This window comes from Sorex araneus, chromosome 1 (assembly GCF_027595985.1).
Source record: "Sorex araneus isolate mSorAra2 chromosome 1, mSorAra2.pri, whole genome shotgun sequence".
NCBI classification, from domain to species: Eukaryota; Metazoa; Chordata; class Mammalia; order Eulipotyphla; family Soricidae; genus Sorex; species Sorex araneus.
The window spans coordinates 412,756,257-412,782,241 of NC_073302.1; the positions used below are offsets into that span (position 1 = coordinate 412,756,257).

At 35.5% G+C, this 25,985-nt stretch overlaps 1 protein-coding gene across 9 annotated transcripts in view; it reads left to right on the plus strand.

The window, feature by feature from the left end:
• Nucleotides 1-25,985, plus strand: part of FOXP2 (forkhead box P2) — a 562,025-nt gene that overhangs the window by 74,949 nt on the left and 461,091 nt on the right. For all 9 annotated transcript variants that reach the window (XM_055139128.1, XM_055139142.1, XM_055139146.1 and 6 more), the window contains exon 2: nucleotides 2,489-2,633. The gene's annotated coding sequence lies outside the window, so the exon portion shown is untranslated. The remainder of the gene's footprint in view (nucleotides 1-2,488; nucleotides 2,634-25,985) is intronic.

Genomic DNA, 25,985 nt, shown 5'->3' on the forward strand with positions numbered 1-25,985 from the left:
AATGATTATGGACTTTCCTTGTACATACCAAATTCACTGACAAAAAATCTATTAATAGTTTTTATGACTTTACTGAACATAGTGCATGTTTATTAAAAAATTCTGGTACCCTGGTACACAATTATTGCTTTATTTGTTTTCTTTGAGGAGGATCAGACCTAGTGATGTTCAAGAGCTAGTCCTGGTTCTATACTCAGGAGTCACTCCTGCTTTTGTTCAGGTTCTGGGGGTCATAAGTAGTGACAGGACTCCAGGAGGAGTCAACCTCATGTAAGGCAAGCACATTAACTCCTGTACTATCTTTCCGCTCATTTTAGTAAATTATTTTGAGTTGAGATTATAGGGCATTTGAACCTTGCAAAGTAAAATTTTATTTTTGTAAAACTAGTAAGTTTTATAAGTTCAGAATATGAGTGATAACTAATTGTAAGTGGGTTTTTCTAATATCTAAAGTATATTCTATATATGTACATGTACATATGTGCACACATTTTATATATATACATATATATATATGGAGAGATAGGGAAGAAAGAGATATCAATTCCTTGTCACAAAGAGATACATTTTCATATCTATAATGTAATTTTAGCCATACTCAGGCTATATTCTGTGAAGGGTCTGGCACATTTCTCTGACACATCTGGCAGATATAAATGGCATTAATTAGCATAGGTATTGCTATAAATGACATGTCATTCTGGAACAACAAAAAGTATTTGTTACTGATGTCAATCATTCATCCTCTGTCAGTTTAAAGCTTTCCCTAAAGGAAGTGCATTGATCTTCACTGACCAAAAATATAGCAATACTGTAGTCTTCTAGAAAGTAATGTAGAACTACCTGAGTTTGAAAAGTCATATGAAAATATTCATGCAGAAATTTTATGTTGATATTTTTAAATAATACTGCTAAATTTGGTTTAGATTTGTTGATGCAGAAAAAATATGATAGTTTTATGTTTTCACAATCTATTCTTGAGTGGTTTTTATTCCTTAGTCTCTTACATATTGGATAGTCAAACTTGCATCTTGTTCCACCTTGAAATTATTCTGAGGTACGTAGTAAATGAAAGAAAGTAACTCTCCAGAGTTAACAGAAATGGATCATACAGTGATCAACTTGTGATCAGACCTGTAGTTGAAAAAGATGTATTCTGCCCACATGCTTACTGGGTTTTGTATTTATTCTGATATTGCTGTGATTGGCATCCTTCAGTTATATTTTTCTACATAATATCTTTTTCAGTAACAGGAAGAATAATAGTTAAGTTTTGAAGCAGAAACTACTTTCACAGAACAAACAGATACATTTTCAAAAGATATTTTCATTTTAATATTTTCATTTTCAATATTCTCACCAAATGCGCCCCTACATTCAAATGTATCACTGGCATTGTGAATGACTTTAAGGTGTGGCAGGAGGTGTGATTCTTGATATGATACAAGTTGAGGTCATTTATCATGTTATTTTATTTTAATGAGGCAGAAAAAATCCATTATTAGAAACCTACAATTTAATAGGAAATTGTACAATAGAATTAATTTCTAGTGGCTGGGGGATATGGCTCATCTGCAGAGTACTTGATTGGCATGCGTGAGGCCTTCGTTTCAAATCCTGGCATCTGCACCAGCGGGTCATCCCCAAAGCCCTGACTGGGGATCATACTGGAGGTGAACCTCAGCTGGGAGTAGCTTCCAAAGATAATAATTCTTTTATAATTATGAATACTCATGCCACCGAAGTTAAGATGATTACATGACACATTTTTTGGTGTGTGCTTGTAAAGGTAAGATGCGTGAATTGCACTCTTATAAATTTGTTAGAGAATTATCATGCGATCCATTTAAAGTATATACCCGTATGGTGTGATCCCATTTGATCAACATGTCTGGCTTGAATTGCCCCAAGCTCTGTACCATCTTGGAAACTCCTGTTCCAGATGTCTTGCCCTTCTTTACAGACGTGCTACTATCTGTTTCTGGTGTGCTCCGTGCACTTAAAAACGTCTTGCTTTATAATTCCAATAAAATGTAAAAAAAAAAAAAAAGGTTTTCCTTTACTCTCTCCTAATCATCCTGTAATTCTTTAGCCCTAAGACATTAAAATGAATGAGTGAAAATATTTGATACCTAATCGTTTCTGCCAGTTCATTCAAACTCGAGGATTTGCAAAATTATGTTAAAGTCTTTTAAAAAATACATTTGAGTGGGCTTTTGTAGTCATTTGGATTTTTGAATATTAATTTTCTCTTGCTATGCTTCTTAGCCATACAAGTGAAAATGAAGATAGATGTGGGCTTCTTTTAGTGGTGTTAATTTAAAGTACTTGATTTATTTATTATTATATTCAACAATGGCAATTCTTATTTTTTCTGTTCACTTCAGATTGAACAGAAAATAATTAGACCCTCTCCCACCCTCAGCCCAGTAAGAAAAAAGTTTGATGCATTTTGTAATAATTGATTAAAAGTATAATTTCCCCCTAGATCAAACAAATAATAGACGTCTGTTGAAGCTTTGTCCTGACCTATTCTGGAAATAGAAGAATACTGTGGAGAAAAGAGCATTGTAAGCACGAAGAATAAAACTCCTCAGCCCTGGGAGAGAAAATTAAAGTCTAACCCTCCAAATGTAAGTCATCTCTCTGTATTCTGCATTTCTCACCTCCTCCGCTTTTGGGCTACTCAGGTATTAGTAGAAAAATATGTAATCATTATAATTTATATATATATATATTTTATTTATAAAATATACATTAATGTGTTGGTAACTTTTAAAATTCTCTTTGTGTTAGCATTTCCTAATTGACAACATAAGGTTATGCATTCTAATAATAATGCAGACAGAATAATTTGAAACTTATCTTTAGGGGCATAAAAGATTTTTGAAAGAATTCTGATGAAAGTAATCTCTTTTGATTCACTGTGTATGGCTGGGCCATTATAATCCTTTTTAACTCTAAACTTGGTTATTCCTTTTTGCTTAATATTTTTTATATATGAAAATAAGACTATATTAATATATTTATTTTAATGTCTCTCCTAGTTAGGGAGACATTAAATCCTTTTTTCATTTGCATTGTGAAAGTGAAGTGGAATGAACTCATTAATATCTACTATAAAAATGTATAAATTTTTTCAGTACCGAAAAGTCTTATTTTCTATGTTGCTGTCTTATCAGGAATAACTTAAAGGTATGCATTAATAATTTTATTAGAAATTCAGAATTCAGTTATTACCATATATCAAAATAACTAATGATCATGATGTAGTCAGTGTTTGCTTTAGAAAAAGTATTTGGGAGGAAATTTCTTGTCCTCACTACCTTCATCTAGAAAATAACCGAGTGTAGACACTTGATGTGCAGTATAATGGCTTAATTGTCATAAATTTGATTTTTAGTTATTAACTGATAGTCATATTTGTTAGTTATTTTGAAAGCAACATCTGTGATATTGTTTGATATTTAAATGTCTAACATATAATAGTAAATAATTACAAAATTGAATGCAACAAAATAATATATTTTCCCCAGTCATCTCTCTAGTTGAAACATACTTCTTCCCAGGATTTGACTGTGATAATTAGAAAGTAAGATGGGGGTAGGGCTGGAACGATAGCATAGTGAATAGGGCGTTTACCTTGCATGCGGCCGGCCCGGGTTTGATTCCCAGCATCCCGTATGGTCCCCTGAGCACCACCAAAGGTAATTCCTGAGCCAGGAGTAACCCCTGTGCATTACGAGGTGTGACCCAAAAAGCAACAAAACAAAACAAAACAAGATGGGTATTAGATGTTCAGTAGAAAATTTGTATATTGTTGAACTAGATCTAGAAGAAGATTGCAAACTTTATCATTTTTTTCACTGATATAAAACATTTGTTTATCATTTGAAAACTTAGTCTTTATTATTTAAATATATTATGAAACTTAAAAAAATGTTATAACTTGAGTAGCTCATTTACATTCCCATTTGAGGTTGATTGGAGAATTGAAAGATTGCAAATAATTTGAAAATTTTATCACTTACAGAAAATTGCTCTAAACCTTACAACATGGCTGAATCTCACATATGTAATTGTAGGTAAAAGAGAATAATAGCCTCTGAGTTCTTTTATATTATGCAGTGATTGAATGAATATTTGCTGTGAAAGAATATTGTTGAGAAACTAGGAGCTTTCCTGCTAAGATAAGGAATAAGGCAAGAATGTATCTCTCGCTACTCATATGAAATATTATACCAGAAAACACAGTGATTTTGCAAGACAAGAATAGAAAAATCAGATGTATTCTTTGAGATGGAACAAATACAGCTATTTGACATGATTTTATATATAAAAAATATTTTAAAATCAAGCAATAAAATATATTGAGCTAATAAATGATTATAGAAATATTGAGGAAACCAAGATTGATATACAAAACTCAGTCATTTCATTTTCCCTTGTGAAAAATTGGGATTTGACATTAAAAAATACATAATAACTTTATTAGCATCCATCTGAAAATGAGAAGCATGCATAGATCTAACAAAATATGTACAACACTAATATTAAAAAACTACAAAATTCTGATAGACAGAGTATCTTATTTTAGAGATGATGCGTGTTCCTGGATAAGCATGTTTAATGTCACTTTTTCCTAACTTGTTCTATACATGTTCTACAGTTCCAATAAAATCCCAACAAATTATTTTGTGAATATTGATAAAGTAACTCTTAAATGTACACGGAAATTCTAACCACCTAGAATAACACAATATAAAAAAGAATAAAGTCAGTGAACTGACACTATGTGACTTTGATACTCTATGTAAAGTTACAGTGATGTTGATAGTATAAAATAAAAGCAGCAAAGATCATTTGAAAAGGAATTAAGAGCCCATAAATAGCTTTATACAATTACAGATCATTAACAAAACAGCAAAGGTTACTCAATAAAGAAATAGAATCTTTTCAAAAAGATTATTAGAATAACTGAATATTCATAGGCAAAATCAGATACCCACCCATGACTTTATTTATTTATTTATTTATTTATTTATTTATTTATTTATTTATTTATTTTTGCTTTTTGGGTCACATCCGGCGATGCACAGGTGTTACTCCTGGCTCTGCACTCAGGAATTACCCCAGGCGGTGCTCAGGGTATCATATGGGATGCTGGGAATCGAACCCAGGTCGGCCTCCTGCAAGGCAAATGCCCTACCCCCCGTGCTATTGCTTCAGCCCCACCCACCCATGACTTTAACAACATTGATTTCAAAATGGATTGTGGAATTCTGTGTAAAATGCAAAATTACTAAAGTTTGGAAGTATGGAAGATGGCATGAGAAAAAATTAAGAAAACTTGGATTTGTTAATAGCAGTTTTTTTTTTTGCAAGGTGGGGGATCCCCAAGAAATGCTCAAGGAACTGGGGAGCACTCACAGTAGCACTGAGCCAATTGTACTAGCCTTTTAGTGCAAGCACGCGGTGCTGCTCAGACCCTGTGGTACAGCAACAGAGATCACGAGGGCAATCCAGTGCGGTCTGGAGGCCACTAGGGGAGAGGGACACCCTCAGTAGTGCTTATCAGCATCCAGGCCTACTGTTCGAGTTGCTTGTTGCCCACGCAGGACTCCAATGCGGACACATCCCTGTGTTATTTCCCTGGCTCTTGCTGATAGCTGTTTTTTTTTTTTTTAATTTTTTATTGTGGAAAGTTACAGAGTTATAAAAGTTTTCAGGTTTGTAACTGATAGCTGTTTTAGATAAACATCAGAACCATCCTCAAAGAAGGAAGGAAGGTAGGTCGCTGTAGGGAGAGGAACGGAGGGTAATTTGGACTTTACTGAAATGAACAACTTCTACTCTGATGAAAACTTTTTAGAAAAATTAAATGAGACAAATCACAAAATGGAAAAACGATAGGTAAAAATACCTCCACATCTCTAAAAATCGTATTCAAAATATACATATAGCTCCACAGTAAACAATAGCTTGTAATTTATCTAACCAAAAATGTACATATGGCACATGCTTGATATTTATTTCATAAGAGAAATTAGATTTATAGGGAAATTAAGTTAAAACAAGATACGACAGGGGCCAAAGGTACTGCAGAGATACAGCAGGTAGGGGATTTGTCTTGCATGCGACTGATGTGGGTTCAATCCCTGGCAGCCCGTATGGTCTCCTGAGCATGTCCATGATGATCCTGAGCACAGAGTCAGGAATAAGCCCTCAACACATCTGCATCTGCCCCTCTAACCAAAAAGTCACCCCCCCCTCCAAAATCAGATACATTTATATCTGAATAGAAGGTCTGAAATTAAATTCCAGATAACACAAAATGTTGACAAGGTTGTAGAGCGACAAGAATTTTCGTTCATTCTTGGTAGGAATGCAGGTGATCCAGCAGCATTAGAAGATAGTTTGTGATCGGAGCTGGAGCGATAGCACAGCGGGTAGGGCATTTGTCTTGCACACGGCTGACCCGGATTCAAATCCCAGCATCCCATATGGTCCCCTGAGCACCGCCAGGGGTAATTCCTGAGTGCAGAGCCAGGAGTAACCCCTGTGCATTGTTGGGTGTGACCCAAAAAGCAAAAAAAGAAAAAAAAAAGATAGTTTGTGATCATGACGAACAGAACACAGCTATGTGCTTCTATGTAGGCATCCAAATGAATTGAAATCTAAAGTTCTTATAAAAAAATTTGTGGCAGAATATTTTCAATAACTTTGTAGGTAATTGACAAAACTGCAAAGTGGCTAGAATATTCTTTAGTGAAGAGCTAATGAATTGTGATCCGTATATTCATCGTGTCAAACAAGTTGTGATATGTACATTCATGCTCATTCAGTAATTTAAAAATATCTGATTAATCCATGAACTGATGTGGGACATTCTGGAAGAAGTAAAACTGTAGAGACAATATGAAGATAACTTGTGGCTTGTGGTTGGGTGTTGGGGTTAAAGAGGGAGGGGTAGACATTGGTGGGATTTGGGGGTAGTGTAACTATTCTGTTTCGTACAGCAATGGTGGATACAATGGCGGATCATGTATTTGCCAAAACCAATAGAACAGTGCAACAAAAAATAATAAACTCTAAATTGAGCATTGGACCTTAGTTAATTAATTTCCCCAATTTTTATTGAAGGTATATGTTTACAAGGGGCTGGAGCACAGCAAGTAGGATGTTTGCCTTTCATGCGGCCAACACAGGTTCGATTCCTCTGCCTCTCTCGGAGAGCACGGCAAGCTACCGAGAGTAACATGCCCGCATGGCAGAGCCTGGCTAACTACCCGTGGTGTATTCGCTATGTCAAAAACAGTAACAACAAGTCTCACAATGGAGACGTTACTGGTGCCCGCTTGAGCAAATCGATGAGCAACAGGATGATAATGACATACTGATATGCTTACAAATATGATTTACAACGTACTATTTATGATAGTTTGGTGCATATAGTGATCCACTACACCCATTACTAAAGTCTTTGCTTCCAATCGCCAGTGGGCCACGGTCCCCTCTCAACTACCCTTGGGGCCCTCCGTGGCAAGCTCAGTTCTGTAAATATCTGAATTAGTTTGCAGTTAGTAGTTTTTTATTGTAGGTTCATATTTATGGCAAATATGTTATACTTTTACAGGATATTGATACTGTTAGAGGGCTGGCATGTGGATCAGTGTTAGAATGCATGTATATGCATACACACGTACACTCATACATAGTTAGAACTTTGTGTGTTGGGGATAGTAATGAGGGCATATATTTGTTCCCTGGACTCACTGTCCATTCAATTTTCCTGTAAACCTAAAAAAAGTAAATGAAGTTTTTTGTTTAGTTTTTGCCTGATTTTATTTTATATATTTTTAGCTACTGGTCCACACTCAACAGTGCTCAGGGATCATTCCAAAGCTCAGAAACCTTATGTGGTGTCAGGAATTAAATCTGAGTTGGCTGCATGCAAGGCAAGCATACCTGCTGTATTGACTCTCTGACCCCCTAATATAATTTAAAAACATAATTAGAAAGCAATTTCAGTATTATGTTAAGTAGAATTTGAGGAAAAAGAAAATTTCAAATTTATTTGTACTAAATATTCCAAGATGGGAAGGTAGAATATTAAAAAATACATATATTTTATTTACAAATCTATATAATTTGAGAAAAATACTAATGGAAATAGAGGAAACCTATATTAATATGTTCAGTAGCTTCATTATAATTTGTTTGCCAAACATACCTTTAAGATATTTTAATTTTGAATTTCAAAATGAACATTTTATAATATATTACAAATACATTCTGTGATAATGAAACACTCATCTTTATTGAGTTCTTTGTGATTTCTCTTTTGCTTTGGTACATTTTGTGCAATTAATTTTAATCCTCAGAAACACTTTTCTATGTGAGACTTTATGTTTGTTATTTTCACAACAATATACTATAAAAGAAGTAAAGTACTTTTTGTATTCTTTTAAGTAGTTTCAGTTTTAGAATATCAGAGATTGGCTAATTTCTGGTTCCCCTCTTTTTGAGGGGGGCAGACCAGTAGTACTCAGGGATTACTCTTTTTATTTGGAGCTTGAGTGTCACTCCAACTAGTGCCCGGAGGACATGTAATTCTGGCATTAAACCAGAGTCCAACCCACTGAATTATTATTTTCGGTTCAGTTTTTGGGCCCCCGTACATTTTTTATTTCATTTTTTGCCTCTTCTTTCTGTCCTGATCATCTTCTTCCTCATTATTTTTCTTTCTGTTATGTTGATGCGTCCCCCCCCCCCGCGAAAGTCAATACTGTCTTATTTAGCTGGTTGACATTAACAGAAATAGTGAATTTATTATTCATAAAAATGAAATATAGAAATCTTCCTTTTCTTCAGTCTCTGGATGTAGCTAGGTTCAACACAAATGTCTAGGGGGAATGCATCTGTTGCTATTACTTTTTTTTGTTTCTTTGAAAATTTGGCATTTGTAAAACATCTATGATTTTGATTTGTCTTGGCCAAAATCCAGATTACCAAGGAATCAGATTTTGAGCATATTAAACTAAGAATTATATTTGTAGTAACTTTTCATTTGCCATATTGAAATTTTGGGAATAGACTCAGATTTGTTTTAAAAACTAGTTAGAATTCTCAGAGCCAGGATGAATTTTTCCCTATGTTAAAGACACAAAGCTATACTTATCTGTTTAAAACTTATTTTAAGCATTTTAATGTAAGGAGTAGTCGCCTTTTTTGACTTCGTTAACACCTGTGGTATTTTTTCAGTAACTTTTAATTTTTATTTATTTATTTATTTTTCATCCATACCTAACTGTGCTCAGAGATTACTTTTCGCTCTGTATTCTGAAATTGCTCCCTTAAGTGTTCATGTGGTATTAGAAATCAAATTCATGGCTCCCACTTGCATGTTCATAGCCCGTTTTTCTTGCCTTCAGCTACTTATCTTTAAATATTTGATTTTGATTAAGTTTTGCATATAAAAAATAAAATCACTTTTAGAGTTACATGAGTTGAACTGCTCCAACAAAAAAGCTATTTGTCACATGTCAGAAATTTACTTAATGGTAGTTGTTTTTCTCTTGTCTTTGACACTCTATATCGGGGGTATGTATAATAAGGAATGAATAAGTATGTGTACATATATGTATGTAAGTTTGATTGCATGTATGTATGTATAAATGTTTTTGTTTGGGGCAGCACCTGGTAGTACTCAGGAATTACTCCAGTTTCTGTGCTAAGTGATCATTCCTGATAGTTCTCAAGGTATATGGGGGACCAGGAATCAGTGCAAGGTCAGCTGCATGCAGGGCAGTTAACTTGACTGGCATACTAACTTTCCAGCCTCAAGGTTTGTATATTTGTTTATACATGTATGTTTACATGAACATATATGTATATTATTATGTCTTCATATATATATAAATTTATATGTTTATGTTTATGCAAACACATAATCCCTGTGTGTAATTCATAGCTATTTATATTACCTGTTTTAAGTTCCAAAGCAAAAAAATTCTCTGGAAAGGAATTCATGAAATATGAATTCCATCACCACATGACAATATGTTTATAGCTAATATTTTTTTTGTGTCCTAGCCTACTGGAAATTTGTATTAATCTATCTGGAATGTTTACTAATTCTTAAGAGAAGATATTAAGAATATTTATGTCAGTTTGACAAAATTCTCAGCATGCAATAGCTTTTCCTCCATTCAAGGTGTAGAGAATGATATACCATTATATTTTGATTACTGTTCAAAAAATGTACATTAGTCAACTTTAGAAGATTTGCTGAAATGTTGAAAGCAAGATAATTTATATATTAAGTGTTTGGAAAGGGGCATGCCCATTTTAATGAGATAAAATATGTAAGGTGAGAGTTGAATCTTTCTAAGAAATAGACATTCATATGATTTAGTTTTCACTACACAGCAAGGCACCATTTCTTAAGGTGGTTGGTTTATATAACTGTCTTCACAAAGCCTTGAATCATTGTGGAATAGTTATTCAGCAAGATGATGTGTAATATCATGTTCTTGTATAATGATGTAGACTTTTTAGCAAAAACAGCTGTTAATATATTAAAGTGGTCTGTATATCTTGCTTAAATGTCTTATTTAAATTTCATCTTGTGACTGTTGAGTGACTAACTTAAATCTTAATTAGCTTCACTTAGACACTAAAGACAGGGTGGTGACAAATAAGCAAGACTTAAGTAAATGCAAAGTCCATTACTTAATTTTTTATTGAATCACCATGTGAAAAGTTACAAAGCTTTCAGGCTTAAGTCTCAGTCATACATTGATCAAACACCCATTCCTTCACCAGTGCACATGTTTCACCACCAAGAACCCCAGTATACCTCCCATCCCACCCCCCCCGCCTGTGTGGATGATGATTTTCATTTTACTTTCTCTTTACTTTGATTACATTCAATATTTCAACAGAAAACTCACTATTATTATTTGGAATTTTCCCCCAACAATCAGATCTGCTGAAAGGCAACATTTGATAATTTGTTTTCTGTTGCTGAGAATGAAGAGCAAACGAGGCTGCGTGGTTTTGGATTTCTGTATTTTAGTATTTTAGTAACTAAGTCCAGAGAAATTTCTGCCAGAAATTACATCAACGCAAGCTTGAACTGCTGTTAGTGGCCTCCGGGATCATGGGCGGTCAGCAACGGAGGGGCCGCACATGTGTGGCCACTAGGGTCACATTGGAGAGTATCACGCTAAGTGAAATGAATCAGAAAGAGTGGGACATAGAACGGGTGCAATCATTTGTGGAATATAAAGTAACATAAGAGGAGAATAACACCTAAAGAGAGTGGAGATAAAGGTCAGGAGGGTGGCCCCTCAGGTTGAAAGCCGATCTCATGTGCTGGGGGAAGAGGTAGGTGGATTGGAATAGAGACCACTAGGCAAATGATGATTGGAGAGATCACGTGGGATGGTAGATGTGTGCTGAAAGTAGGCTGTAGACCAAACATGATGACTGCTTAGTGCCTAGGTTGCAAACCATAACACCCAAAAGGAGAGAGTAAGAGGGCCAATGTCTGCCACAGATCAGGGGATAGGAAGGGGTTGGGGTGCAGGATGGACACTAGGAACATTGGTGGTAGAGAATGGGCACTGGTAGAGGGATGGGTATAGAGCATTGTTTGATTGAAATGTTATCATAAAAATTTGTAAGCCTGTAACTGTATCTCACGATGATCCATTAAAATTAAAAACAAATAAAAAAAAAACAGTAACAAGTCTCACAATGAAGACGTGACTGGTGCCCAATCGAGCAAATTGATGAACAGCGGGATGGCAGTGCTACAGTGCTACTGCCCTTCACTTTTCCCCTACTCAATATACTTATTGCATGTATTCTATACCCGTAGTATTACATATTAAGTATGTTTGGAAATACCAGCTGAAATTATTGTCATTGTGAACTTGCATGCAGAGATAAATCTATCAAAGAGATTACAGTGAGCAGTCAACAGATTTCTATAAGTGATTGACTGCACTTCACAGATTTGGTTTTAGTTTGATTAATTGGTAAGTTACATGTACCAACTACATAGTCGTCTTATTGAAAAGATATGTAGCTTAGTTTGAACATTTTCAGCTAACCAAAAAAGACTTGTTTCTAACATTTTTAGTTAATGATAACAGTAATAAGGTCATAACTTCAAACTCCTTTAGTTTTAGTGTCAATATATGTAATTATACAGTTCTGTATGTATAGAGCTACCTCTGTATTGAAGATGTAAGGATTAAAGATTATTTGTATTACTTATCCTAAAACGTACCCTGATAGATATGATGACTCAGGGAGCCTTTTATCTTATAAGGCTCCTTCTAGCAACTCATGAACAACAGGGGAAGACTTGTATTGTGGGATTTCAGTCCTTTGCTTTGCTTTTTGACTCTGTGTGTGTGTGTGTGGTGTGTGTGTGTGTGTGTGTGTGTGTGTGTGTGTGAAGGCAAAGTCTTTATCTTGCTGACCTCAGCCCTTCAGCAACCCTGTCAATAGTGGAGGTGAAGAGGGTGGAGTTATTTCCAGCAGAGCAAAATGTCAAGATTTTCTTTATTTTATTTTCCTTTGGGTTTGGGGGCCACACCCTGCTGTACTTTGGGGTTACACCTGTTGGTGCTCTCTCGAGGGACCTTACAGTGCAAGGGATGGGACCAAGGTTAACTGGGTACAGAATTCTTAATTTATTTGGTCCAATTATATTAAAAAGTTTATAATTTGATTAAATACTCATACATTTGTGGCATCATTGTTAAAGATAAAATCATAAGGAATACAGTAGAGACAAAACCTGTTTCATTGTTACCATTGAATTTTAGAGCAATAGTATTTGCTTATATTTTACAGATTTTAGTAGATAATGCTATGTGGGTTTTTTTTCTATTAGAGAGAATAAGTATTGGTAGAATTGTTAAAGTAAGAACTTTATTCATCTAGATTCTCCAACATGACTCTATCACTGAGGTGGGTCAGCATTTGTCTCAAAAAGAAAACTAATTAGTATATTTGTTATGATTTTTTTTATAATTTTATTTTTCCTCATTGCCATTTTGCCCCCAAGATCCTTAATTAGTCTTGATCTAGTCAACCCCGAGTTTCTGTCTTCAAATGAGTAATGCATATTGCAATAAGGTTCTCTTCCAGTCTTACCCTTCTCTGTTTTTCATCATGAATATTTACCTGAAAAGTCTTTTTTCTGCACTAGATTTTAAGAATCAATGTTAAAGATTTCATGCTACTTTCGGCTTTCATGATTTCTGTTCTGCATTATGTAAATCCGCACCTGCCTAATATAGCCTCATGTTCCCTAAGTAATGCTTGTTTGCAGTCCATTGTAAAAAATTCAAAGGCACACGCCTTTTGTGTTGTGTTGTTTGAGGGCTCTCGGGGTGGTGCTCTCTCTCTCTTCACTCGAGTTTGGTGCTCTTAAGCCGCTGTGTATGGATGGATCGGGATGGCTCCTCCTTTGTGGTCTGCTTCTGTGTGTGCCACTGTGCTCTCTTTTGTCTGTCTCTCTGTCTCTGTCTCTGTAGTCTCTCCTCTCCTCTGGTCTCTTCCGACTTCTCTCTATCTCTGCTTCTGTGTCTTCTCCTGTGTCTTCTGTCTTGCCTCTGTGTCTTCTCTCCACTTCTCTCTCTTTTCCTTGCTTCTGTCTTAGCTCTGCCTCTTCTCCCCTTACAGTCTTAGTTTATATAGCAATCACATGGGGTGGTGACACAAAGGTAGGTTGAACATTTACAAATCAACAAAGAGGGGTAAAACCATTTCTTCAGGGTATTTACAAAATCTCATCTAAGGAGATTACTCCAGATTACTAGGAGATCTGCTTAAGGGCAGTATCCCATCTAGGGTTTGTTGCTTTTTTCCTTCCTCAGCTAGTAATCCACTTAAATAGTTATAGTAAATTTGCTTTTAATATTTCTAGCAATGTCATTCTGTATGAGCACAGTAAGAGATGTATCAAACTTAAAGTTTGCTTCTTCCTGAGGACATCTCACTATATACCAGACCACAGTCCTCAGGTCAGGTTAGTCTTCCTAACCCCAGCAGGATCCTAGTCTCATTGTTACTTTTGGATCATGACAGCATTTATCTATGACCACGCTCTCAAACTTATAGTTGAGTAATGTGGCTCTTTGGCCTGGCCCATTTCCATGCCAGGGTAGCTCACAGCTTGCTCTAAGTCCATTCCGTCCCTTATTGGGACCCCACTTTTGGGGTGCTAGGAACTAAGGGCAACTGAGTTGAGAAAGCAGATGCCCAGGAGTAAATATTATTGGATTCAGTCGGCTCCCATGTTACAAAGCATAACCATGTTATAATGACATTAACTGTCTTCTTGTGTCCATACAGAAAGGACATTGCTTTAAGGTAAACTAAGTTCCCTGCGGCAAGGCTAAAAGGACAAACCCAATGTTATCCTACAGTTCATATTTAATGAATACTTGGTGAGTGGACTGACTTTAATGTGTTCTCTCAGGAAAGAACATAGTCTATTTACATTGCACTGTAGTGAACATCACAACCATTGATATCCTTACCTTAGCATCTTTTAAGGTTGATAAAATGATCTTTGTTAAGTCAAGAATAATTTCTTTGGTTTAAACCAAATCAACAATATGGTATGACTTTGTTACAATGAAATCTTACCCACTTCATAAAAATATTTATTTAGAAATATTTAGAAATAGCTAGTTTAGGTCCACTCAGATGATAGTTTTTTTTTCTTTTTTTTTTCCTGTGATGTAATTCCTTTGTAATTTCTCCTGTGATTTTTTTCTCCTCTACCCCCTTGTTTTTTGTTTTATATTTTGGGGGATGGGGGCAGTTATATGAGTTTCCTTTTCTACAAGATGGGGACTGAATGACAGAATAAGATATTTATTGATTATGTACATGTAAAGTTGTATTGGCTTATCTAAGTAGATGTTACTTTTTGAGCTGTGATATTTGTTACAGATTCACAAACTTCTTATACTTGTATATCCATTTCATTAGTATTGTTAGAAGTGGATAACTGCATATGCTTTCACTGGTGTGCATAACCAGAAGTCTCTGAATGATTTTGTTGTCATTAAATCTACAGGATAGTTTTAATCACTTATCTTCCCTTGAACTATTTACCCTTCTGACTGCTTCCTCCGTCTGCTATATTATATTTTTGAATCATGTTCTCATTTAATTTTTCTTCTTATTTTTTTCATTTCCTGTGTCACAAATGTAGACCTTTTACTATGTGCTATCTTTATATTCTCATTCTATAAGTTTGTTATTCCTAAATATACTCACTTATTCCCAAAGCTTTGTCTACCTTCTTGATTTTCAGGATATTTCTTTTATATCTGTAGTTTTTTTTTTCTTCAATGAGTTTGAATTTGCAACTGCCTCCTTCATACTAAGCTCATTGGCCACCTCTACTTCCACTAACCAAAGTATTCTTTTCATGATTTTTTCTATCGTAAGAAAACAATAAATATTATTGCTCACTCAGTTTCCTATGTCAGAGACATTAGATAAATTTGAACATCTTCATTCTCTTAGTCTTATTAATTCAAACTTCAAATGTAATCACAAGTATATTTCTGTTTATGACAGAAATATATTTTATACATTTATATAGTTTATACAGTTTAGCATGGATAAAAATCTAACGTGGGTCACTGCAATGACTATTTAACAAACTTCTTTAATACCCCTTCCTTATAATTCATTATGTAGCAAGACATCTTTAAAATTAAAAATGGATAGTTCTGTTTTCTTCTTAAGATTTTGTGTTTTCCATTGAAATTAGGATAAAAGACAAACCAGTTCTACAGTTTAGTGATATTCAAATTTTGTAAGGATAGGACCATGCTTGCCCCAGGATCGTCTTTCTCTTATCTGTATGTTTATGAATTTAGCACTCTAAGGTCTAGCTTAATTGTCATTCATTGATTGCATCAAGTTCTTAAGTACTTTGCAAATTTTATTTATTCTCTGGCAAAATATGAGGGGAAAAATATTAAGACAATCCTAAGTTTGCTAACTTGATAATTATATTTCCCTGTTTTTGTATACTTTAGAAAATTAACACAAAATCCGGCATGACTTTCTACTATGTCTGTAACTTGTACTACCTAAAATATTTGAGAACTTTTCCTTATACTGTGATTCCCAAATATATCTTGTTTTCAATGATCTTGCATATTGTTTTCTTTTTGTTTGGAAAGGGCTACTGTGCCGATGTGATAGAAGAATTACTCTTGTATCCCATGATGTAGTCTAGCTCTGCTTGGATTGTCAGAGTTGTTGAAGACAGCTTCTTCATGTCTTATGTGTATACTTTGCAGAACAGACTAGAAAAGTTAACTAGCTTGTCCATCAGTTATAATAAATTTTTATTTGTATTTATATATTTCATATATTTATATTTACTTATATATTTGATTTTAAAACTTGAGTTATTAACTAACTTTTGATAAAAACAAATCATAATTTTAATAAATGGATATGAAACACATATGCTAATAAAAGGATAGAGTACTATATGATGTAATTTGAAAAGAGGATCTCATGACATTTATAAGAAGAAAATTTATTGACATATAAGATAAAGATTTGATAGAGACACAAAAGATATATATTTTCTAGACTGTGGTTCAATTTCTTATCCAATTAGGGCCGACCTTGCTCTACACCCTAAGATGCATATGGTTCTGGTTCAGAAAAGATCTGAGATGAAACTTTCATAAATTAGACCATGAAGTGAATGCATTTCTTTTAAAGATAAAAAAAAAATTCTACTTTTTTTTTTAACTTTAGTGACCTTAATATTTGTGTCTTTCTCTACTTCACTTCATTTTTTTTTTTTTTTGCTTTTTGGGTTACACCCAGTGATGCACAGGGGTTACTACTGGCTCATGCACTCAAGAATTACTCCTGGCAGTGCTTAGGGGACCATATGGGATGCTGGGAATTGAACCCCGGTAGACTGCGTGCAAGGCAAATGCCCTACTCGCTGTGCTGTCACTCCAGCCCCTCACTTGATTTTTTTAAATGCTATTTGCCTTTTTTTTACTAGCATCTTCTGTGATGTTTAATGCTAACAAATAGTTATTGTTTTATATGTAGATGAATGATGGTGTCATCTGACTTAATTTTAAGTTTAAAGTTAAAATATTTCAAATATGGTAATAACATTTGATAATTACTTTGTACAGACTAACAAATGGAGGTATTATAATGTACATGAAAAATAAAGACACTTTTTAGTACTGGGTTTAATATTCTTTTAAGAAAAAATTAGTTGGGTAGGTATAATGTCAAGGACATGCTTGACATCAATGAGGAAAAGCAGTTTATGTTAGATCTGAACTAGAAGAACTCTCTATTCTAATATTTAACTAATAGGTGAGTTAAAATAACTTTGCAGACCTATCTTACGACTGATTTTGCCTTTTATTTTTCATTTTCTATTGAATATTGGGAGATATTCACATTTGGAAGGGCATATTCTTATTAGCTCTAATGAGCTTTTTTTTTGTAAATGAATTGAATATAAACAACTATTGTATTTGTCTTTTTTTGTAGGAAAGATTTCAAGCTGAAGATCCTAGTCCTATAATTAAAAGAACTAATCCTATTCAATCCTTGAATCCGTCTATAGAAATAGAATTCTTAAAACATATACACAAAAGGGAATATGGTGCCTGTTGAATTTTATATTATGTTCAGTTGAACTATTATACTTCTAAAATACGTTTATTTTCGATAAAGAAAAAGTACTTTTTTTAATATGTTTAAAATATGGGCATTATAGACCATAGCTGGCACTAGGAAAGTTAAGAAGAGGGGAAAAGTAACACTTGTATTATGTTAAATCAGAGAAATAATTGCACTTGGCAGTTTTTGTTTGCAGAATGCAGGAAAGGCTGAAGGCTTTTGTACAGTTCAAAGAGCACATTCCACAGATACTGCATTTGTTGGTTGCCTGCAGGGATCATCAGAATTGGGGGTGGTAGTTAGGTTTGAATCACAAAAGTCCAGGCTGTTGGGCTGTGTGTTTGTAAAGAAGAAAAATGGAGCTGCACTTAAAAAAAAAAGTTGTTTAGAAATTGCCTGATATCTTTTGATGTAGCATTTTTACATCATTTTTTTGATGAGAAAAATTATCAAGTGGCATTCTTGTTGAGCCTTTGCTGCCTTTTGTTCTTTAATAATGTGTTTTTTGATTAAGGTTTATATGTTCAAATGTGTGAGTATAGTTTTTTTGTGAGTATATAATTTACTGCTGACTAGTAAATTGTCAGTTAACTTTGTAGAAATAAAAAAAAGATTATATTTCAAATCATATGTTGGATTATTATTTATACAATTAGCATATTATACAGTCTCAACAAGTTAAATCAAAACTCTTTAGACCGTCTACTTTAAATGAAAATATGTCAAAGGCCAGCTTTTTCTATCGGCATGTCAAAACTTGCACTGTATTAACACTGCATCTTTTTCCGTAAAGAATATGTAAGTTATAGTTGCTACTGTTAACTATAATAATGGAGCTAAAATTTCTTTGAAAAGTAAATTGTAGGAGAGATAATCAAATTAGTATTGCTAGGTTGCTTGTAATATCTGCCTATGTGACAGTGACATGGTTTTTGCTTGATATTACCTGTATTAATTTTTGGCAAATTGTATCAGCCTTATTTTGTTGGTGATATTCCTAGATTAGGAAAATAGCTAATTAATGATGCTTTGTTCTAAGTTTTTGTTTATCTTGGCCAAATCATGAGTTCTCAAGATTTGTTTTGCTGTATCCAGTTGTGTTTTATCCAATCTGTCATACTCAATTTCTAGAAGATTATTCAGTGTGGTGTAAGAGAAATATTAAAATAGGAATGAGATGTTAAATACCCTCTTCTATCCATTATAATAAAGACTTTCTTATTTTCACTTTTTAATATTTTCTACAATCAAGTTAGAAATAGTTAAGAAAAAAAAAAAAGATAAAACTTACCAGAATCCATTTACCATTAGATTGAGTAGGCCTTGCTATTTGGGCATTTTAATTTTAAAAGACATATTAAAAATAGCTTAACACTTTACTTTTTATTCTTCAGATTTCTGTTTGTGAATTGGTTCTTTGAAAGAAATACCATATGACTCTAAGCTGATACTTTTTTCTAATTTTAATCATGGAATAGATAATAGATTTTCCACAAAACGGCTGAGGCTGGCAGTGTGGCTTCACGAAGACCCAAAGACAATTGTGTCCCAGAATATTGGCTTCCCCTTTCTTTATTTCCTGAGTAAGATCTAAAATGATTTTATTTTTCAAATTTTAGCTTAAAAGATATTGGAAGTTATTACTAAGCATGGACTGGAGCAATAGCACAGCAGTAGGGCATTTGCCTTGCATGCAGCCAACCCCGGTTCGATTCCTTTGGCCCTTCGGCCCGGCAAGCCACTGAGAGTATCTCGCCCACATGGCAGAGACTGGCAAGCTACCCGTGGCATATTCAACATGCAAAAGCAGTAACAAACAAGTCTCACAATGGACGCTACTGGTGCCCGCTCGAACAAATCCATGAGCAACAGGATGACAGTGACAGTGACAGTGGAAATGATAAGTTACAAATGAAACAAGTATTAAGTAATCATTTATGACAGAATTCTACACCAGAACTATTTGAGGAAAAGAGAAGCACAACATAAAAGTGAGTTCCCTGACTTTTGGCCGGCAAAGTCTTGTTTACTAAGCTGTAAAACTGTTTATGGGAAGCAGTTAAGGGATGCTGTTTTTCTGGTTTGCAACATGCGTTTGTATGTAACATATACATATATACATATCTATGTACCTTCAGTAGTAGAAGTTTTAAACACATTTTACCCTGACCCTGTTGAGTTACAAGGGAGGTAAATAACTTTCTAAAGTCTCACAGGTTGATGATTAAACATGTAGAATTTCTGTGTTTAAATCCCATCTGTTTACTGTGCCTACTAATTTAAATGTTTCCAGTGCCCTCATCACCAAAATAAACTTTCTTCACACTTTTAAATTCATCTAAAATTTACCTGGGGTTGGTTTGTTTGTTTTGGATCATTTCAACTGGTTTCTCAGCATCTACTTTTTTTTTTCTTTTTGTGTCACACCCAGCAATGCTCAGGGGTTACTCCTGGCTCTTCACTCAGGAATCACTCCTGGCGGTGCTCGGGGGACCGGGATGCTGGGAATCGAACCCGGTTCGGCAGCATGCACGGCAAATGCCCTACCCACTGTGATATCGCTCCAGCCCCTCAGCATCTACTTTTGATGCAGTGCCTGGGGTCATTCCTAGGGATGGAACCTGGGCCTCCCAGTGCTAAGTCCAGCTCATGGAACTATGTCCCCAGTGCAAAACCTTACCCAACTGTAAAGAAAGCTTAAGTACTGTATTTCTATAAAAACCTGGATCGTAAAATTTAGTTCTCTACTTTTTCTGAATTTAATGTTTGCATTTTGTAAGTGCATGCCTATTATTATTGTCTTGCCTATTCTACAGGTGTTTAATGTGTATTTGATATTCTTTGAAACTGTTTTGTTAGCCCTGAGCAGGGCTGAAGCTATATGTCACCAGTGACTTAGATTTTTGTATGACTGAACACAACTTATGATCCCTCCATTAGCATGTTAAAATCTGGGCCCTTGCTTATTTATTTTTGGATCTAATTTTACAACCCATTATTGAGTACTTAACTGATTCTTAGTGATGCCTGGTTCTGGATTTATTTCAGTGCTCCAGTCCCAATACTAAAAAATACTAGCTATGTAAAATTGGGTAGTATACTTTAATTCTCTTATATTTTTTAAAGGGACAAAATAAAGTCATAACAAATGGTCATAACTGTAAATAAACTAGATGTTGCAGTATTCATTACATAGCATAGTTGAAAACTAAAAATATAATAAACGTTCAGTAAATATTATGGCTCATGATTTTGGTTTATTATTATAAATAATAAGTGTTTAGTAAATTTACACAGATTGAAAGTTTGCCAATAGAACAATGTCTATAGAAAAGTTCTCTGACTTCAACTTCAACAATGATAAAAATTATACCTCTTTAAAAATAAATACATAGTTCAGAGTTTAACTGATAAAAAAAGAAAACACAACTGTACATGCATGTTTTGCATGTTTGTCAATTTAGATTGACATAATAAAATCCCATATTTTCCTATAGGTTATTTATTTCTTTTAAAATCTACTAAGGTAGATTTCTGAGTACTTATTTCACAATTGAGAGTTGTTTGTTTTTTTTGTCTCCAAGAGTTTCTGATAGAAATGAATTCCTATGTAGTTAAGTTTCCTTTGTTATTCCCCATGTTTTACTATTTGCATTTAATGCTATTATTAAGAAGGGCTGGTGATATAGTACAGGATTAAGGAGCTTTCCTTGCCCTTAGCTGACCCTGACTCAATCTCTAGTACCACAGTTGGTCCTATAGGCACCACCAGAAAAGCCACACCCCAAAGAAACAAGCAAATTGTACTAGGAGGAGGAATTCATGGCTTCATTAGAGTAACAAATTTTATGGTACTTTAAACTTTAAGAATGTTCATGAGAAAGTATTTTGCTTTCTACAGAACACTGGTATGAAGTTCTACTGAACATGTTAATCTGATCATGACATTCCTTAAGCTTTTACTTGGAATATAAATTTTAATCTTGATTTTGAATATCCTCATTAGTAGTTGCTTCCTCCCTTGCATTCTGGCTTCATCATTTAGCTGCATTCTCTTGTTCCCTGTATGTGCTGTCAGCTCACATTCTGGCAGTTCCTGTGAGCCTTCCTGATTCAGGACATCTGCACTTAACTGTTACCACAGTTAACAGTGCTCCTCTTTCAGCCCGGCCTGATCTTTTCCATCCTCTGTCAGTTTGTTCATTTCGGAAATTAGCATTTTTACTTTTGTTTGAGGGCCACATCCATCAGTTCTCAGAGACTGTTCTTGGCTCTTTGCTAAGAGTCACTCCACATGGTGCTTTGGGATAGAATTGGTGCCTATGAGACAAACACATGCCTTAAACTCCTCTACTCTCTTTCCAAACTAGACCACAGTTTAAGGGGTGCCTTCTCTGGGTGCTCTTACTGATCTGTAGGAGGTTCCCCAGGCTTCTATTCATTTATCTTTTCCTTCAGTTCATTTTATGTGCTTAGTTATTTGTAACAAAATAAATAATTTATTCCATGTCTGTTTTCATAATAACTTGTAAATTCCACAGGAGCATAAAATCCGTTTCTTTTTCAAGGTTGGCATTGAGGAGAGGGCCTAAGCTTTTATAGATAAGTAAATATCTATTGAATCAATATATGAATACATTAGAGGCACATGAATTGTCTGTTATTTAGAAAATATGAACTTGTTTGTTTTTTTCAGAAGTCATTCATTAAAACATGAAAAATGAGAGGCCAATATTACATTTAAATTCTGAATAGCTTTCAGAGTAATTCATGAGCTACAGCTGAATGCTCTAATCTCTTCACTTGTTCAGAAATGAAATGTAATAGTTCATTATATGACAAGGGGAACCACCCAGAAAATCAGAATTCAAAAAATGTGCTTAATTTCTTTCCATACGCTACACCTTCCATCTGCCATATCCTAAGCTTATATCCAATTAGCTCTGTTTCATGATAACTTTATCATATGATTGATTCCCTCGATCACCATAAACCAAAACCACATGTGCATCCATTGAAACTGCTTTTCTTTCTTGTACAAAATTTACTTTAAAAAAAGTGTTTCAGAAGAGCTAATGCAGTGGCTAAGGAGTTTACCTTGCAAGCTCCTGACCCTGACCCATATTCAACACCACTTATGGTCCCCTGAGCACAGAGTCAGGAGCAGACATTGAGCACTGTTATGTGTGCCCCCCAAACAACAACAACAACAAAAAAACAAGTCTGATTTTACAACTTGCATAGAAAGTTGTATCTCAGACTTACGGAATTTACATATGTTTTTGGGGTTGTGATTTTTCAGGAATGTTTTAAGAGACAGTGATTTACAAATTTTTTTTTTTTATTTTTTTTTACTTTTTGGATCACACCCGGCAATGCACAGGGGTTATTCCTGGCTCTGCACTCAGGAATTACTCCTGGCGGCACTCAAGGGACCATCTGGGGTGCTGGGAATCAAACCCAGGTCGGCCGCGTGCAAGGCAAATGCCCTACCTGCTATGCTATCACTCCAGCACCCAGAGTTGTTTATAATAGAGTTGTTTCCATTAAAAACAAAAGACTGTTGACTAAGAGGATGAGAAGTGCTTAACCACTTCTGACCTTCCGCTTAGCACTCCACCATCCCTGAAGAGGCGTATCCCTGCTGACTCCACTGGGCATACTTCGGAATGGGAGGCAGAACCTTTCCCTAACGGGTGGGTCTGGGCAGCCTCCATGCCAGCCTCAGCCATATTTATGGCCTCCACCAAGCTCCTGTCTGACCTTCTGCTCGATGCTCCACCATCCCAGGTGAGGCTTGCATCCAGTCGGTATCACTGGGGCCATTTCAGAAACAGAAGTAGAGCCCTTCCCTACTGGGTGGGTCTCAGCAGCCTCCACACCAAACTGTGTTATACTGAGGTCCGAAACCACAGCTCCTGAAGTGACGGATCAATAGAACACATTACATACTGCTCACAGTTGTCATTCCTGTTCTTATATGAGGAAGAGCAGACATGACAGAGAGAAACCTCCAGCCTAATCCCACAGCTTCTTCCAGGGAGGTTATCTGCCAGCACAGCAAAAAACACTAGAAAACCAAAAAGGAAATCACGCAGAAACACACCAAGCTCAATGAACAAAAACCATATCACCGAAAACATAAAAAAAACACCAGTAAATCCTCAGACAGGGGTGCAATTCTAACCCCTCCCCTTCTTTCACTTGTGGTGCAATCTAATTTGATAACAGATTGCGATTGCTTTTCAGTCTTAGGCCTTTCTAACTCTTCTAATTCCTTGTAGATAATTTAAAGTAGTGAATTTGTTTTTTATAAATACTGAGTGGGCTAGAGTGATAGCGCAGCCAGTAGGGCGTTCGCCTTGCACGCGGCTGACCCGGGTTCAATTCCTCCGCCCCTCTCAGAGAGCCCGGCAAGCTACCGAGAGTATCTAGCCTACATGGCAGAGCCTGGCAAGCTACCCGTGGCATATTCGATATGCCAAAACAGTAAAAACAAGTCTCACGCTGGAGACATTACTGGTGCCTGCTTGAGCAAATTGATGAGCAATGGGATGACAATGACAGTGACAGTGATAAATACTGAGTAAAAGTAAAACTTCCTCAATAGAGATCTTGAGAGTATAACAAGAAGGGAAATAAGGTATATATGTATGCTTTTCATTGGTGTGCAAACTACTATATACTCCATTCAGGACCCTGGAAACACAAAGACAACATTAGTAAGCTGTTTCTTATTACTGAGTGCAGTTAAAATATATCTGATCCTAGTTTTTAATATTTTTGTTTCATTAATTTTTCTTTTCCTCTCTCCCTCCCCCCTCCTTCCTGCCATTTCTATAATTTTTTAAGATCTGAAGAGACACGTTTGAAATAAAAAAAATAGAAGCAAATGAAGACATCTCGGTAAAAAGGGAAAAAAAAAGTGTTCTCAGACAGCAAAATGAGTTTCTTTTTGGGATTGGTAATGGGTGCTGTCTGAGTTTTTGGAGTAGTAGGGGAGTTACTTTCTGAAATACCTTCATTATCATTCTAAAGACATTTATGATTCAAAGGTTGAATTACCTATATGCATAGCTTCTTCACTTGTTCTAGTGCCAGTGAGAAGTTTGTCTTTTTTGTTGTTGTTGTTTATTTAATCAGCTATAACTTATATATTCATTTTCTACTTTCATTCCAGACTTTGTTGCTACATTTTTCTCTGGAGCATTTATTCTTATAAGTTTGTTTCTTAACTAAACAATCCTTAGCTTTCTTTTGATTTGGTTTATGGAGGAATAAAGGATGGATGCATCATTTTCAGTGGAGATATGGGCAATCTAGTTACATATGGGAGTCAAGAAAGAAGAACGTTGAATGATTTTTTTCCTTTTTTTATTTTATAAAGTAGTTCAAAATATGCTGGAGCTATAGTACAGCGGGTAGGGCGTTTGCCTTGCACACAAGTGACCCGGGTTTGATTCCTCCACCCCTCTCAGCCCAGCAAGCCACTGAGAGTATCTCGCCCGCATGGTAGAGCCTCGCAAGCCACCCGTGGCATATTCGATATGCCAAAAACAGTAACAAGTCTCACAATGGAGACGTTACTGGTGCCTGTTCAAGCAAATCAGTGAACAACGAATGAGACAACAGTGACAGTGACAGTATAGTCTTAATATTTAGTTGGTCATACAAATTTTAGCAGTTTTTAACTTATTTCTTTGACTTTGTACTATGCATTTATATATCTTCACTTTTTTTTTTTTTTTTGCTTTTTTGTTCACACCCGGCGATGCACAGGGCTTACTCCTTGCTCTGTACTTAGGAATTACTCCTGGCGGTGCTCAGAGGACCATATAAAATGCTGGGAATCAAACCTGGGTCAGCTGTGTGCAAGGCAAACACCCTACCCACTGTGCTTTTTCTCCAGCCCCACGTTTCTTCACATTTTGATGTTATAACTCATTTTTTAATTGCTGGGTAATATTCTCATATATATGTGTGTATATATACATATGTATGTATGTATGCATGTATGCATGTACGTATCCCGCCTGCATGGGAGAGCCTGGCAAGCTACCCATGGCATATTCGATATGCCAAAACCAGTAACAACAATGGGCCTCATTCCCCTGACCCTGGGAGAACCCGAATATGGCAGCATTAAGAAGGATGGACAATGGGGCCGGAGCGATAGCACAGCGGGTAGGGCGTTTGCCTTTCACGCGGCCGACCCAGGTTCGATCCCCGGCATCCCATATGGTCCTCCAAGCACCGCC